Source organism: Ictidomys tridecemlineatus, chromosome 8, assembly GCF_052094955.1.
Source record: "Ictidomys tridecemlineatus isolate mIctTri1 chromosome 8, mIctTri1.hap1, whole genome shotgun sequence".
Lineage (NCBI taxonomy): Eukaryota > Metazoa > Chordata > Mammalia > Rodentia > Sciuridae > Ictidomys > Ictidomys tridecemlineatus.
This window is the reverse complement of record NC_135484.1, coordinates 86929064-86943530: the sequence shown is the minus strand read 5'-3', so window position 1 is coordinate 86943530 and position 14467 is coordinate 86929064. Positions and strand designations below refer to the sequence as shown.

Here is a 14467-nt window from a genome sequence, read left to right as displayed (position 1 = left end):
TGAATAAACTTCGTTTCTGAATGTGTCCAGTTAATAGCCAGTGTCGAATTTTCATGAAATTATCTGACAAAGTTATTTATTTTTTGATAACAAAGGATATTAACTTATTGATAATACTAAAAAAGAATTTTATATTCTCATTTAAGCTTTTTTAATTTAAAAGGAAATATAAACAAAATTGTGTTGAGTCAACTCTGAAAGCTATTGAGAGTATGTTTTTATTTTGATGCTTGCAGATTCCTTGGTGAAAAGAAAAATAAATCAGTTTTTTTAAAAAATGAAGTATTTTGGGCTAGGGCTGTAGCTCAGTGGTTAAGTGCTTGCCTATCATGTGTGAGGCACTGGGTTTGATCCTCAGCACCACATTAAAATAAATAAAAATTAAAGGTATTGTGTCCATCTACAACTTTAAAAAAATTAAGAAAAAATGAACTATTTTAGCATTTAAGAAAGCTTGAAAATAGAGATCCAAAATATCACATTAAAGATGTATTAACGTAAACAGTTTTGAATTTATTTTTTATTACATATGTTTTAGGTATACAGCATGATATTGTAATACATATTATGAAATGATTTTTATAGTCAATCAAATACATTTATTATCTTACACAGTTACCTTTTTGATGTTGAAAGAGCAACTGAAATCTCTTTTTAGCTTATTTTTAGCATATAATACAATATTATTATCTGTATACCTCATGGTGTACATTATAGCTCTATATAACCCTTTGGCTTCTCCCTATTTTGTCTGCCTTCTTCCTTTTAATAACCACCATTCTACTCTATTTCTGTTTGACTTTCCCCTATGAATTTGCCTATAAGTGAAATTGTGTTTTTCCCCCTACTCCTGGCTCATTTCACTTGACAGAAGATTCAAGTGAATCATATGGCAGTATCTCCTTTTTTGCTATAATTGTATCATATCAATAATATTCCATTTTAGATGTGTACCACATTTTCTTTACCTGTTTGCCCACAATGAACAGACACTTAAGCTATTTCCTTATTTTGACTACTATGAAAATGCTTCATTGAACATGGAAGTACTGCTACGTTTGAGTTGCTGATTTCATTTCCTTTGGGTATATACTCAGTGGAGTATTACTGGGTCATATGGTGTTATATTTTTAATCATTTAAGGATCTTGTACACACTGTGTTCTACAATGGATATACCAATTTACATTTCCACTAGCAGTGTCTAAGTGATCCTTTTCCTTTACACCCTTACTAACGTGTTACCTCTTGTCTTTTTGATAGTAATCCTTTTACCAGCTATGAGGTGATATTGCATTATGATTTTAGTTTGTTTTTCCCTGATGATTAATTATGTTGAGCACCTTTTTATATACACATTGGCCATTTTTATATCTTCTCAGGAGAAATGTCTATTTGGGTCCTTTGTCCATTTTTAAATCAAGTTGATTTTTGCTGACATGTTAGTTTCTGTGAATTGGATAAGACAGTTCCTCTTCCAGGCTTGTGAGACTGGCTTCATATGGGAGATAGACCTCACTACTCAGCCTAGCCAGAGATTCTAGGTGCTTCTCTTCAAGTCAAGTTCATTTCAACTATTGTCTTTGTTCTTAGTTGTTCCTTAGAATTAGATGTGCCAAGTCCTGCCCATCACTGAGAGAGGTGACTTGGACACCAGCCTATTAAAACACAGCTGGAAATGTTGGGTTGTTTGAATGTATGTTCCACTTCCTTCTATTCTCAAGGAGAAGCTGAGTGTTGGAGGTTATGTCCCACTTACTTGCCCTAAACTAAGAAGAGAATCTGAGGCATGTGCTTGCATTTTTATTTAGATTATGTACCCCAAAGCCTTTGGGGATAGCTGATGGAGGTGAACTTACTTGTAAAACCACATTTTTATATTTTTTGTGGTCTAAAGATCCTGTCAACTTTCAGAGGTAGCTGGTTTAGGAGCCAGTCCCTTAGGTGGGAGCTATAAAAAATTAGGGTGCTTGGTGTGTGCATGCACTCTTTCCCAGAAAAATCTGCAGACCTGGATTTATTGTAAAAATGAGTTGGAGAGAAGGCTTGGGAAGTTACTGCAATTCCATTTGGGCTCAAGGAGTTTTATTGTTGACCTTCCTCATTAGCTTCCTGATGTAGGTCAAATAGAAGCCTGACCTTCATACAGCAACCAGCAAAGTATGCAGACAAATCTCTTCCAGGGAGAAACTGGGAGCAGATATTTTAGATGTTCTTGAAGGTCTGTATTGACCTCAGGGATTTAGAGCTTGAAAGTGCATGCATGCTCATTAATAATTACCTGTTTACAATTCAGAGAAACTCATGAATGCAGAATCCCCTAGTTGCAGAGAAAGTTTAAGAATCCAAGCCATAAAAGAGTGCTGTAAGAATAGGTCAAATCATTAACTCTCTTTTTTTTTTAACACTTCCCATTTTTGTGGTTGTACATGATGTGGAGTTACACTGGTCGTGTATTCATATATGAGCACAGGAAAGTTATGTCCAATTTCATTCTACTGTCATTCCCATTCCTATCCACCAATCTACAATCCAGGGTCCAGCCCTCTGCACCCCACAACTATTGTGAGTCAGCATTCACTTATTGGAGAGAACATTTGGCCTTTGGGTTTTGGGGATTGGTTTATTTCACTTAGCATGATAGTCTCCAGTTTCATCCATTTACCTGCAAATGCCATAATTTCATTCGTCTTTGTGGCTGGGTAATATTCTATTGTGTATATGTACCACATTTTCTTTATCCATTCATCTGTTGAAAAGCATCTAGATTGATTCCATAGCTTAACTGTTGTGAATTGTGCTGCTATAATCATTGATGTGGCCACGTCACTTAAGTATGCTGATTTTAAGTCCTTTGGGAATAAACGAAGGAATGGGATAACTGGGTCATTTCAGTTCTCAGGAATCTCCATACTGCTTTCTAGGTGGTTGCACTAATTTGCAATCCCACCAACAATGGAAGAGTGCACCATTCCCTCCACATCCTCACCAACATTTGTTGTTACTTGTATTCTTGATAATTGCCATTCTCACTGGAGTGAGATGAATTATCAGTGTAGTTTTAATTTGCATTTCTCTAATGGCTAGTGATGTTGAACATTTTTTCATATATTTGTTGACCAGTCATATTTCTTCTGTTCAGTTCCTTTGCTCATTTGTTGATTGGGTTATTTGTTTTGTTGGTGTTAAGTTTTTTTTAGTTCTTTATATATCTTGGAGATTGATGCTTTATCTGAGGTGCAAGTGGCAAAGCAAATCATTCACTCTTACTGCATAAGCTCAGAGTTGAGGATTCTTTCACAGTTGTATGGCATTGTAAATGGAGGGTTTTGTATGAGAGCATCTTAGGTTTTCCTGTTCATTTTGATGTGGATGATACTCTCATATAGAAGTATCTCAGCTAGTTTCTGGCTTTCTCAGAGGGAATTAACCCCTGTGTAGATGATTATTTGTTGCATATATGGGAGGAGGGAAAGCCAGGAGCCACCTGTTTTGCTATCTTGCTGATGTCCCTTTCCTAAGATATTTTCAGGTCACAGATCACATTTTTAGGTGGATTTCACTTCTGGTTATATCATTTAAATGGAACTAGGCTTTTTTTTTTTTTTTTTTTAATGCATTACACTGTGAAGACATCCTGAAGAACTGTTTCTCATTTTCCTGGGTACATTCTCTTAGGTAAACTAATTGAGGAAAATATATCAAATTTCAAGAAGTTTATCCCATGTATCTATTGAATAGAATAGTCACTTTTTAATTGTCAGAATAGGTTTTATTAAAAGCACTAAGACAGATTTCTTTTGTTATATTGCTCCTTCTTTTCCACAAGTCCCTTAACAGTTTTTTTTAAAATTTTTTCTTGGCCAGTGGAACCAGTGTAAATAATGTAAAGCTCCTTTTCCAGCTTCAAAACATTGAATTGTTCATTGGTAACCAGGCCTACATATATATTTAATGAAGTTAAACTTTATATGATAGGTTAACAGGTCTGAAAAGCACTATTTGGAATTATGAGGATATTGAGGCAGATATTGTAGTAGTCTAGGACTCTAGGTGATAGCTGATAAGATCCTTAACTGAGATAGTCCCAAACAGCATGAGATTAAAGTCATGAATTTGAAGGGAGAAAAATTAAGATGGCTAGAAAGGTTTCTTGAATAAATAGAGATACTGAAAGGAAAAGAGGAACAAGAATGACTTCGTTTTTTTCCCCCTACATCAGCAACTAACCATATTGCAGAAATTAAGAGCATGTATTGGATTGGGGAGGGATGCAGTGGAAATCTTAGTTCTGCCTCAGATAAGTAAAAGCAACACATTGAATTAAACATAAGTGGGTTATACAAATCTACTTAGAGATGAGATGAAAGCTAGAGTTATTCCACATCTCCTCAATCCTAAGAAGTAAAGAATCATTTTCTTTTGGTGCCCAACCAGGGATGCAGAAAAGAAAACAAAAAGTATTTTCTTGTTTTTGTTTCTCTCACCCTGAGAAGTATCTCATAATTAATGTGTATTTTTAATGTGAATTTCATCCCTCCAAAAGATTACTTTTTATCCTCTATTATGTAACTGGTGGATTTGCATGATTAAAAAAAAGTGGATTTTTGGAGTAAAAAGATTGATGTTTCCTGGACTTTTACTATTAGATCAGAAAAGTATGGAATACAGAGAAAAGGATTTGTTAGCTCTACAAAAATGATTCATGGTTATAGAAAGCTTTCATATGTGTTTTGTCTTTTGATGTTCATAATGGTTGTTTAAATATGGAAGATGGTGGTCTTTTATTTTTAAACGAAGAAACTGATGTTAAGAAAAGTTATGTGAATATGGGATGATTTTTCCTTTTTAATTATAATCTTATTTACTGATCATACTTAGCATTCTATTCTCATTTATTCATTTCTATAAGTGAAAGCAAGAGTAAATGAAGGAAGCTGGGTGCAATGGCACATGCCTGTAATCCCAGTGGCTCCGGAGGCTGAGGCAGGAGAATTGCGAGTTCAAAGCCAGCCTCAGCAACTTATTGAGGCCCTAAGCAACTCAGCAGGACCCTGTCTCCAAATAAAATATAAAAAGGACTGGGGATGTGGCTCAGTGGTTAAGTGACCCTGGGTTCAATTCCCCTACAAAAAATAAAGAGTAAATGAAGCAAATTGTATTAATACAATTTTCTTTTCCATCCTTTATTTAACTTCTTCAAATGTTAATCACATTTGTTCTTTATTAAATTTTTTATTTGTACATTATAACTATACATGATAGTGAGATTTGTTGTTAGCACATTTCTTTTTTGTATATATGTGTATATCACACAAACACATTTTTTTTCTGAACTGTTTTAGAATAAGTTACAGCCAAAATGTGTCTGTAAGCCTAAATATTTAGCTTATCTCCTAAAAACAAGGAAGGACTTTTATTAAATAACCTTAGTACAGTTACCCAAATCAGACAGTTAATATTGATAACACAATTTATTTAATTTGTAGAGCTACTGTTTCATCGATTATTCTAATAACATCAGTGATAAATTCTTTGTAAGATTCAACAAATACTAAGAAAGGGCAGTGCTACATAAATAGACCTTAGATCAAAATGAGAGCATTTGCAAAAACAGTATGTTCTCTTGAGGTAATTAATGGACATGTGCCTTTGTGGATGTATTTGCCCTCCCTGTATACTGCAGTTAGACTTTGAATTGGAAGGCAGGGGGATAGGGAGGAGAAAGGAGTAGATTACTTTTTGTTTTTGTCATATGACCCTTTCCAGTGCCTGATAGAGTAGTATCTCAAACATTCTTTGAAATCACTTTTCTCACTTAGCATTCTCTCTTTCTCTCGTCTTTGTGTCTCACTTATTGAGTTTATGCTGGGCACTGAGTTGAATTGGTAAAAGATGGATGTGGTAGGCATGTCTGTAGTTCCAGTTACTGGAGTGGCTGAGGTGAGAAGACCAGACTGGACAACAGGCAAGAACCCTAGCTTGAACAAACAAACAAAACAAAACAAAAAAAAACCCAGTATGTGTTATGCCATTTATCTTAGAGACTAAAAAAAATTTGAATTTGAATGTTTTTTTTTGTTTGACATAGTGATATAAAAGTGGTTGTTTATAGACTTTTTTTTTGTTCTCCTGTTTGTTTTAAATCTCCTTGATATACCTTCAGCATTTCTTTTTTTTTTTTTAAGAGAGAGAGAGAGAAGAGAGAATTTTTTAATATTTATTTTTCAGTTTTCGGTGGACACATCATCTTTATTTTATTTTTATGTGGTGATGAGGATCGAACCCAGTGCCCCACGCATGCCAGGCTAGCGCGTTACCGCTTGAGCCACATCCCCAGCCCCCCCCTTTCAGCATTTCTTAAGGAATACCTCAACTCTGGGAATGTAGCTCAATGGTAGAGCTCTTGCCTAGAATTTATGAAGTTTTGTGTTTGATCCCCAGCACCATAAAAATAGATAAAATAGCACACAGAACTTTTAATTAGCATTGTGATAATTCTTTTCAAGTTTATAATGATTGTGCAGGAATTCTGGTTGCAAAATGTTATCCCTATGCTTTCATCTTCTGGCATTACTGATGCTACTTTACAGGAAAACATGGATGTGATGCGAATAACCACAGATGATTAGGTCATGACAAAATGTTAATTTCTTTCAGATTAAAAAGTTATTTTAAAAATCACTTCTTAGAACATTGCATAATAAAATATTTGCTATAAGAAACCATTTGGAACTTTAAAATAACCATTCTTGAAATACTGTTTATGGAACTCTTATTTAAACTTTTGTGTTTAATAAAAGTCTTATTATCATCTTTTTTAATGTGATAGAAGCTGAGTCCATGGCTTCTTGGTTGACATTTCTGTATGTCTTCCAGAGCTGCACATCTTAGGATCATCCACCAGTCTTCTCAACTTCAATCTACTGGCTCTATTTTTGACTGTCATTATTTCTTTTCTGGTAAAGTAAGGAAAAACCAATTTTAAAAAAAAGGAATATATGATATTTCATTTTTACATTGAATGCATTCATGTAGGTATAGAATTTACATACTATACTGCTTATCTATTTAAGTGTATATACTAATTTTTAGCATATTAACAGAGTTTTGTAACCCTTACCACAATGGAATTTTAGAACATTTCCATCACTCCAAAATGACCTCTCAGGCTTATTTGCAGTCATTTCCAATCTTCCCCATCCCCAAGTTCTTTTTCAGACTTGTAGTTCATTTGTTTATAGTGTGGAAAACACATTTTCATGGATTGTTGTTTAGTTCTCCTGGTTGTCTATAAGCATACCAATGCAAAACATTATTGACAATAAGCAATGAAGGGTAAGCTAAAACTCATGGATAGAGAATAAAGAGCCTTGAGAGGGAAAGAAAAAAGGGGATTTATCCTTATTTCATGTTTGGTCACAGACTATATTCTGATACAGGTAGTTTCTCTTTGAGCTCATTTTATTGCTTTGGTTTGTGTCTCTTTCCTGAGGCATCCACTACTAATGATGCTGCTGGAAGAATTACTCTTTATATCTTAGTGGATTTTGCCCCCCCCTTCCACTCTGCTTTTCCATGAGCAAAATTTTTCTTGTTCTTTGCAGTTTTTCTTTCCCACTAAAACTACCAAATCTAGTTCTTACTGTCTCTAATCTTGAATGTTATGAGGAAAGAAATAAAACGAACTAAATAATGTGCAAAAAAAATGATACTTATGGAAGGATAGGAAAAAGTTATTTGCATTTTTAAATTAATTGCTTCAATAGCAAGTAACTTGGCATTTCAGAACATTAACAAAATAGAGTAAAACCAATTATCCAGTGGTAGGAAATTTTGTTTGGGATAGTACCAGAATTACAAGGGTAGGAGACCTTACAAAGTATTTTCAGTTGCATTTGCCCATAATATGGTTCTAGCACTTTCTCACCATTACCAGCATTTTTCATTATATTTTGAGCACAAGTTTCTCAGTCTCTAAAATGGGTGGCAGTCTTACGTGTTTATTAGAATTACAACTGGCAGTGTATTTGGAAATAACGATAATGTTTTACTTATTCGGTAGGATAGTGGTTTTCTTTAAAATTTCTGTCTTAGCAGTTTTGATAGCAATAACTTAGATGACTTAAGATCTTAGTTACTATTTGTAAGCTGGAGACTATCTAATTTTTGTAGCTGACATTGTGCCTGGGTCTGGCACACAGAGATCAATAAAATGGAGTTAGTATTCTCAAAGAAATCACAGTTTCTCAGAAAAGACAGATAAAACAACTGTAAATCATTGTGATAAGTGTTATTTAAAAAGTGTTGCTGAAGGGTTAGAGAAGCTTATAGAAGAACTAAGTCTTTTTCTTTAATTTTTTTAAGTTGCAGATGGACACACTGCCTTTATTTTATTTATTTATTTTATGTGGTGCTGAGGATTGAATTTAAGTCATATAATCCTCAGCACCACATAATTGAACATGCCAGGCAAGTGCTCTACCACTGAACCACAATCCCAGCCCTAGAAGAACCAAATCTTAAAAAGGAAATTACTATAAGCAATTTAAGTCTTTTTTCTTCACTGTATTTTCTTTTTATAAAAAATATTCAAAGGTTGGTACATACCTGTAATCCTAGTGACTCGAGAGACTGGCAGGAGGATTATAAGTTGGAGCCCAACCTTAGCAATTTAGTGAGGCCTTAAGCAACTTAGAGAGACCCTGGGAGGTGTAGCTCAGTGGTAGCACCCCTGGATTCAATCCCTAGTAGATTTTCCCTGGGGGGAAAAAATCAAAGAAGCTTTTCTATTTCTAAATCCATCATGGTAAGCAAAAGATTTTTTATTTTTTCTGAAAAGAACAAAATTTCGTTTTATTTTTCAAATGGCATGAAAGCTTCTAGGCTATACATTGAGATCTCAGGAAGATTTCTGTTTATTTTTTATATGTATAAATGATTTATCAGTCAGCAAATTAATTTTTTTACAATCTTCAATATTTCCATACCTTATAACTTCCTTTTATTTCTGACTTAGTAACCACTTTGTATCATACAAATTCAAGCTACATGTGTGTATCATTACTTAAAATCAAATCAATGAAAAAGAAATTTAGTTATAAGGCACTTTAGTATTATATTTTTTGATTATACATCATAGCAAAGTCTAGACTCTTCAAAATGGGAGGGACTGTTCACTTAACTTAGGATGTACTTTGTGCTTTTGTACCTTGTCCAGGCTTTACCTTCTCTTCCTATACTTGACTTTTAGTAATTGCCTCAAATACCACTGACTCTATAGAGCTTATACTGATATTGCTGTTCAGCATTCATCTTTTCCTCTTCTGTGTTCCCACATCATTTACCCTTATATTGTAACCACTGTCTGACTTACTAGACTTGAAGCTCCTTGAAGGCATAATCTGTGTTTTGCCTTCTTCATTTAATACCTTGGTTAAAATAAACACTTAACATATGATTGGTGGTTTAAATTGAATTTAGAGCATTTGAGTTTGATGAGAATTGTTTGTTCTTTAATCCTTCATTTAGGATTTTGTCTCTGAAATCAAAGAATATTAAATCTCAGATGTATTCTATTTGCTGGTACCAAATACAATTATAATTCACATTGAATTATTTTGATTATAGGCTTAACTGCTATAACAAAATGACTCACTCCTAAAGACTGTGGCTTAAATAGGATAGGTTATTTTTACTTCCTTTTAGTCTAAAGATGAACTATCCAATGTGGATAGAGTAGTTTTGTCATCTTCAACATGGGGCTCAACATCTGAATCCAAGGTAACAGGTTAGTTTTCTATTATCTCACAAATAATGGGAATGGGGAAGAGAATAGGAAACACAGGCCCAGGGTGGTTAATAGCAAAACACATCTTTTCTGCTCACATTCTATTGGCCTGAACTTGGTTATGTGGCCATATTTTGCTGCAGAGGAGGCTGAGAAATATAGTCTTATCTGGAAAGCCATATTTCTAATTAATAGTCAAAGGCCTTTATTACCAAAAAGAAGAATGGCAAAATTATTAAAGACCATAATTTCTGCCACAGAGTTTTTGGTTTCATTTCCTTTAAAAAAAAATAGTAGATTAATTGCTCCAGGAATCAAAGAACCTCCATATTTGACTAAGTCATCAGACCTGGCAGATTTTTATTATATAGCCTATTTCCTTACTATAAGTGATGCAGAAGGCCACATAGAGCTTTTCTAGTGAAAAATTTACCATCTACTTTAAGACACAATTGCTAACAACAAATGAAAAAATAGAAGGTACCTGTTGTGGCATATTGTATGAGACAAGCTGTCATGAACTATAGACTTTTATAGGAGAAGAGAATGGAGGATGAAGTCATAAGGAAGAGCTTAAAGAAGAAGACAGTACTTTGTTTAGTCCTTGAAGATGGGGTAGAATTTGTGTGGTCACTAGCAGAACATTTTAGGCAAGGAAAATGGTTGGTGTGAAGCAAAGTGCCAAGACAGAATAATTGAGTTGTATTCAAGGGAAAGCAAGGAGTGTGTTCTTATTGCTCCTTGATTTAAGTTGGAATTTTGAAAAATAATTTAAGAAGAATTAAGACCAAGATGGTCATGAAAACAATATAGAGGAGAATGGAAAATTGTTTTTAAATAAAGGTTTGGTGTCATAGACTGAAATGCTAAGAGTTTAAACTGGAAGTACAATTCTTTTCACTCCACCTAGTCTTTATGAGGTTACCCATGACCTCTCAATTACTACAGTTCCCACATTCACATGTTCTTTTCTAGCTTCATTCTACTAACTTCTATGAATTATTTGACACTGTTGACCATGTTTTCTTTAAAACTTTCTCCTTTGATTTTGCATTGCTTTTCATTTTCTCTCTGAATTAGTATTCTGCTTTATTTACTTTTTGTACTCCCTATTGGGGTTGCAACTGTCATTCTTGAAGAAGATGCTCCAGGTAAACTTTAGTCGATCTTAATAGATTGCTGGACATTTTTCATCTCAGTGTGTCACTGTCATTTAAACCATTCAACAATTCTGCAGTTTTCTGAGTCTTTACAAATAACTTTTTAAAATTCCAAATACAGAACTTGCACACATTTTGTTCTCTACCTTCTCCTTTTTCACTATATTTTTCTTTTTTTTTATTGGTTGTTCACAACATTACAAAGCTCTTGACATATCATATTTCATACATTAGATTGAAGTGGGTTATGAACTCCCAATTTTACCCCAAATGCAGATTGCAGAATCACCTCAGTTACACATCCACAATTTTACATAATGCCCTATTAGTAACTGTTGTATTCTGCTACCTTTCCTATCCCCTACTATCCCCCCTCCCCTTCCCTCACATCTTCTCTCTCTACCCCATCTACTGTAATTCATTTCTCTCCTTGTTTATTTTCCCATTCCCCTCACAACCTCTTATATGTAATTTTGTATAGCAATGAGGGTCTCCCTTCATTTCCATGCAATTTCCCTTTTCTCTCCCTTTCCATCCCATCTCATGTCTCTGTTTAATGTTAATCTTTTCTTCCTGCTCTTCCTCCCTGCTCTGTTCATAGTTGCTCTCATTATATCAAAGAAGACATTTGGTATTTGTTTTTTAGGGATTGGCTAGCTTCACTAAGCATAATCTGCTCTAGTGCCATCCATTTCCCTGCAAATTCCATGATTTTGTCATTTTTTGTGCTGCATAATACTCCATGGTGTATAAATGCCACATTTTTTTTATCCATTCATCTATTGACGGGCATCTGGGTTGGTTCCACAGTCTAGCTATTGTGAACTGTGCTGCTATGAACATCGATGTGGCAGTATCCCTGTAGTATGCTCTTTTAAGGTCTTCAGGGAATAGTCCGAGAAGGGCAATAGCTGGGTCAAATGGTGGTTCCATTCCCAGCTTTCCCAGGAATCTCCATACTGCTTTCCAAATTGGCCGCACCAATTTGCAGTCCCACCAGCAATGTACCAGTGTACCCTTTTCCCCACATTCTCGCCAGCACTTGTTATTGTTTGACTTCATAATGGCTGCCAATCTTACTGGAGTGAGATGGTATCTTAGGGTGGTTTTGATTTGCATTTCTCTGACTGCTAGAGATGGTGAGCATTTTTTCATGTACTTGTTGATTGATTGTATGTCCTCCTCTGAGAAGTGTCTGTTCAGGTCTTTGGCCCATTTGTTGATTGGGTTATTTGTTTCTTATTGTTTAATTTTTTGAGTTCTTTGTATACTCTGGATATTAGGGCTCTATCTGAAGTGTGAGGAGTAAAAATTTGTTCCCATGATGTAGGCTCCCTGTTTACCTCTCTTATTGTTTCTCTTTCTGAGAAAAAACTTTTTAGTTTAAGTAAGTCCCATTTGTTGATTCTTGTTATTAACTCTTGTGCTATGGGTGTCCTATTAAGGAATTTGGAGCCCGACCCCACAATATGTAGATCGGAGCCAACCTTTTCTTCTGTCAGATGCATAGTCTCTGATTTGATATCAAGGTCCTTGATCCATTTTGAGTTGACTTTTGTGCATGGCGAGAGGAGGGGATTCAGTTTCATTTTGTTGTGTATGGATTTCCAGTTTTCCCAGCACCATTTGTTGAAGATGCTATCCTTCCTCCATTGTATGCTTTATCGAATATAAGATAGTTGTAATTTTGTGGATTGGTTTCTGGTCCTCTATTGTATAACATTGGTCCACCCGCCTGTTTTGGTACCAGTACCATGCTGTTTTTGTTACTATTGCTTTGTAGTACAGTTTGAAATCTGGTATAGCTACACCTCCTGATTCACACTTCCTGCTTAGAATTGCTTTTGCTATTCTGGGTCTTTTATTTTTCCATATGAATTTCATGATTGCTTTATCTATTTCTACAAGAAATGCCATTGGGATTTTGATTGGCATTGCATTGAACCTATAGAGAACTTTTAGTAATATCGCCATTTTGATGATGTTAGTTCTGCCTATCCATGAACAGGGTATATTTTTCCATCTTCTAAGATATTCTATTTCTCTCTTTAGGGTTCTGTAGTTTTCATTGTATAGGTCTTTCACCTCTTTTGTTAGGTTGATTCCCAAGTATTTTATTTTTTTTGAGGATATTGTGAATGGGGTGGTTTTCCTCATTTCCGTATCAGAAGATTTGTCGCTGATATACAGGAATGCCTTAGATTTATGCGTGTTGATTTTATATCCTGCCACTTTGCTGAATTCATTTATTAGCTCTAGTAGTTTCTTTGTAGACCCTTTGTGTCTTCTAGGTATAGGATCGTATCGTCCACAAATAGTGATAATTTAAGTTCTTCTTTTCCTATCAATGCCTTTAATTTCTTTCATCTGTCTAATTGCTCTGGCCAGTATTTGGAGAACTATATTGAATAGAAGCGGTGAGAGAGGGCATCCCTGTCTTGTTCCACTTGGTTCAATTCTCAGCATTGCAAAAAGAAAAAAAAGTGTACTTAAAACATAAGCCTACAATACTTTTTAAAAAACTTGAAATTTTTCATAATCAAGTAATTTATAGAAATCAGGTATAAGCTCCTGAATATTTGAGTCTGTTAGTATCTCTAATATTTTCAGGATATTTTGGCCATGATCAAAAAAGTAACATTTTACAGTATACCTCAGTTCCTATAAAGCTTTTTGAGGCAATTCTTGTTTTCATTGTTGTACTAATGTATTTAAAAACTCTGTTGTATGCAACATAGGTCATTTTCCATAATTACCAGTGAGATGTACCTATTTTTATAAGTTTGTTGGCCATACATTTCTTCTATGAATTATCCATTCATAGCTTTTGGCCAATTTTCTGAAAAATTTTTTTTCCTTATTGATTTATGTTTTATTTATTTTATTTGATACAGTACTTTCAATGTATGTATACATTAAGTATATACTTTCAATGAAAAAAAATGAATTTTCAATGAATAAAAATTGGCGCATTGTATTATAGTTATATATAATATTGGGATTTGTTTTTTTTTTGTTTGTTTGTTTACTTTTGTGTTGATGGAGGATGAACCAGGGCTTCACATATGCTAGGGTAGTGCTCTACCTACCAGTGAGCTCTGTTCCCACCCCTTATGTTTTAGTTTTTAAAAATGTGTTACATCAGCTACTTGGGAGGCTGAGACAGGAGGGTTGTGCGGTTCAGGCAACGTATCCAGAAAACATCGGCCAAAAAAAAAAAAAGTATTAAAAATTTTTATTTGTTAGTATTTTAATTATTATCTTATGTATTTAAAGAACTCATTTTTTTACTGGGCAACAGTACTACTGACTCAACTGTGGTCAGTGAAATAACTTTATATAGATTAATTTAAAAATCTTAGATTTAGGAGAAGTTTCTAGAAAACAAACTTAGTAATATGGTTAAGGTTCTGGAAGATTTATTTATAACCTTCAGTGCAACCAGGTCATAGGTCATCATAGCAAGCTGCTGTCAGTATGATTTGAAAATTTGAGCATATGATTCTTTAAATTTCTTT

The 14467-nt window shown here is 34.4% G+C and overlaps 1 protein-coding gene across 6 annotated transcripts in view; it reads left to right on the top strand.

Moving 5' to 3' along the window:
• The window catches only part of Smap1 (small ArfGAP 1), a 179742-nt gene that overhangs the window by 40870 nt on the left and 124405 nt on the right, over positions 1-14467 (top strand). The window lies entirely within an intron of this gene.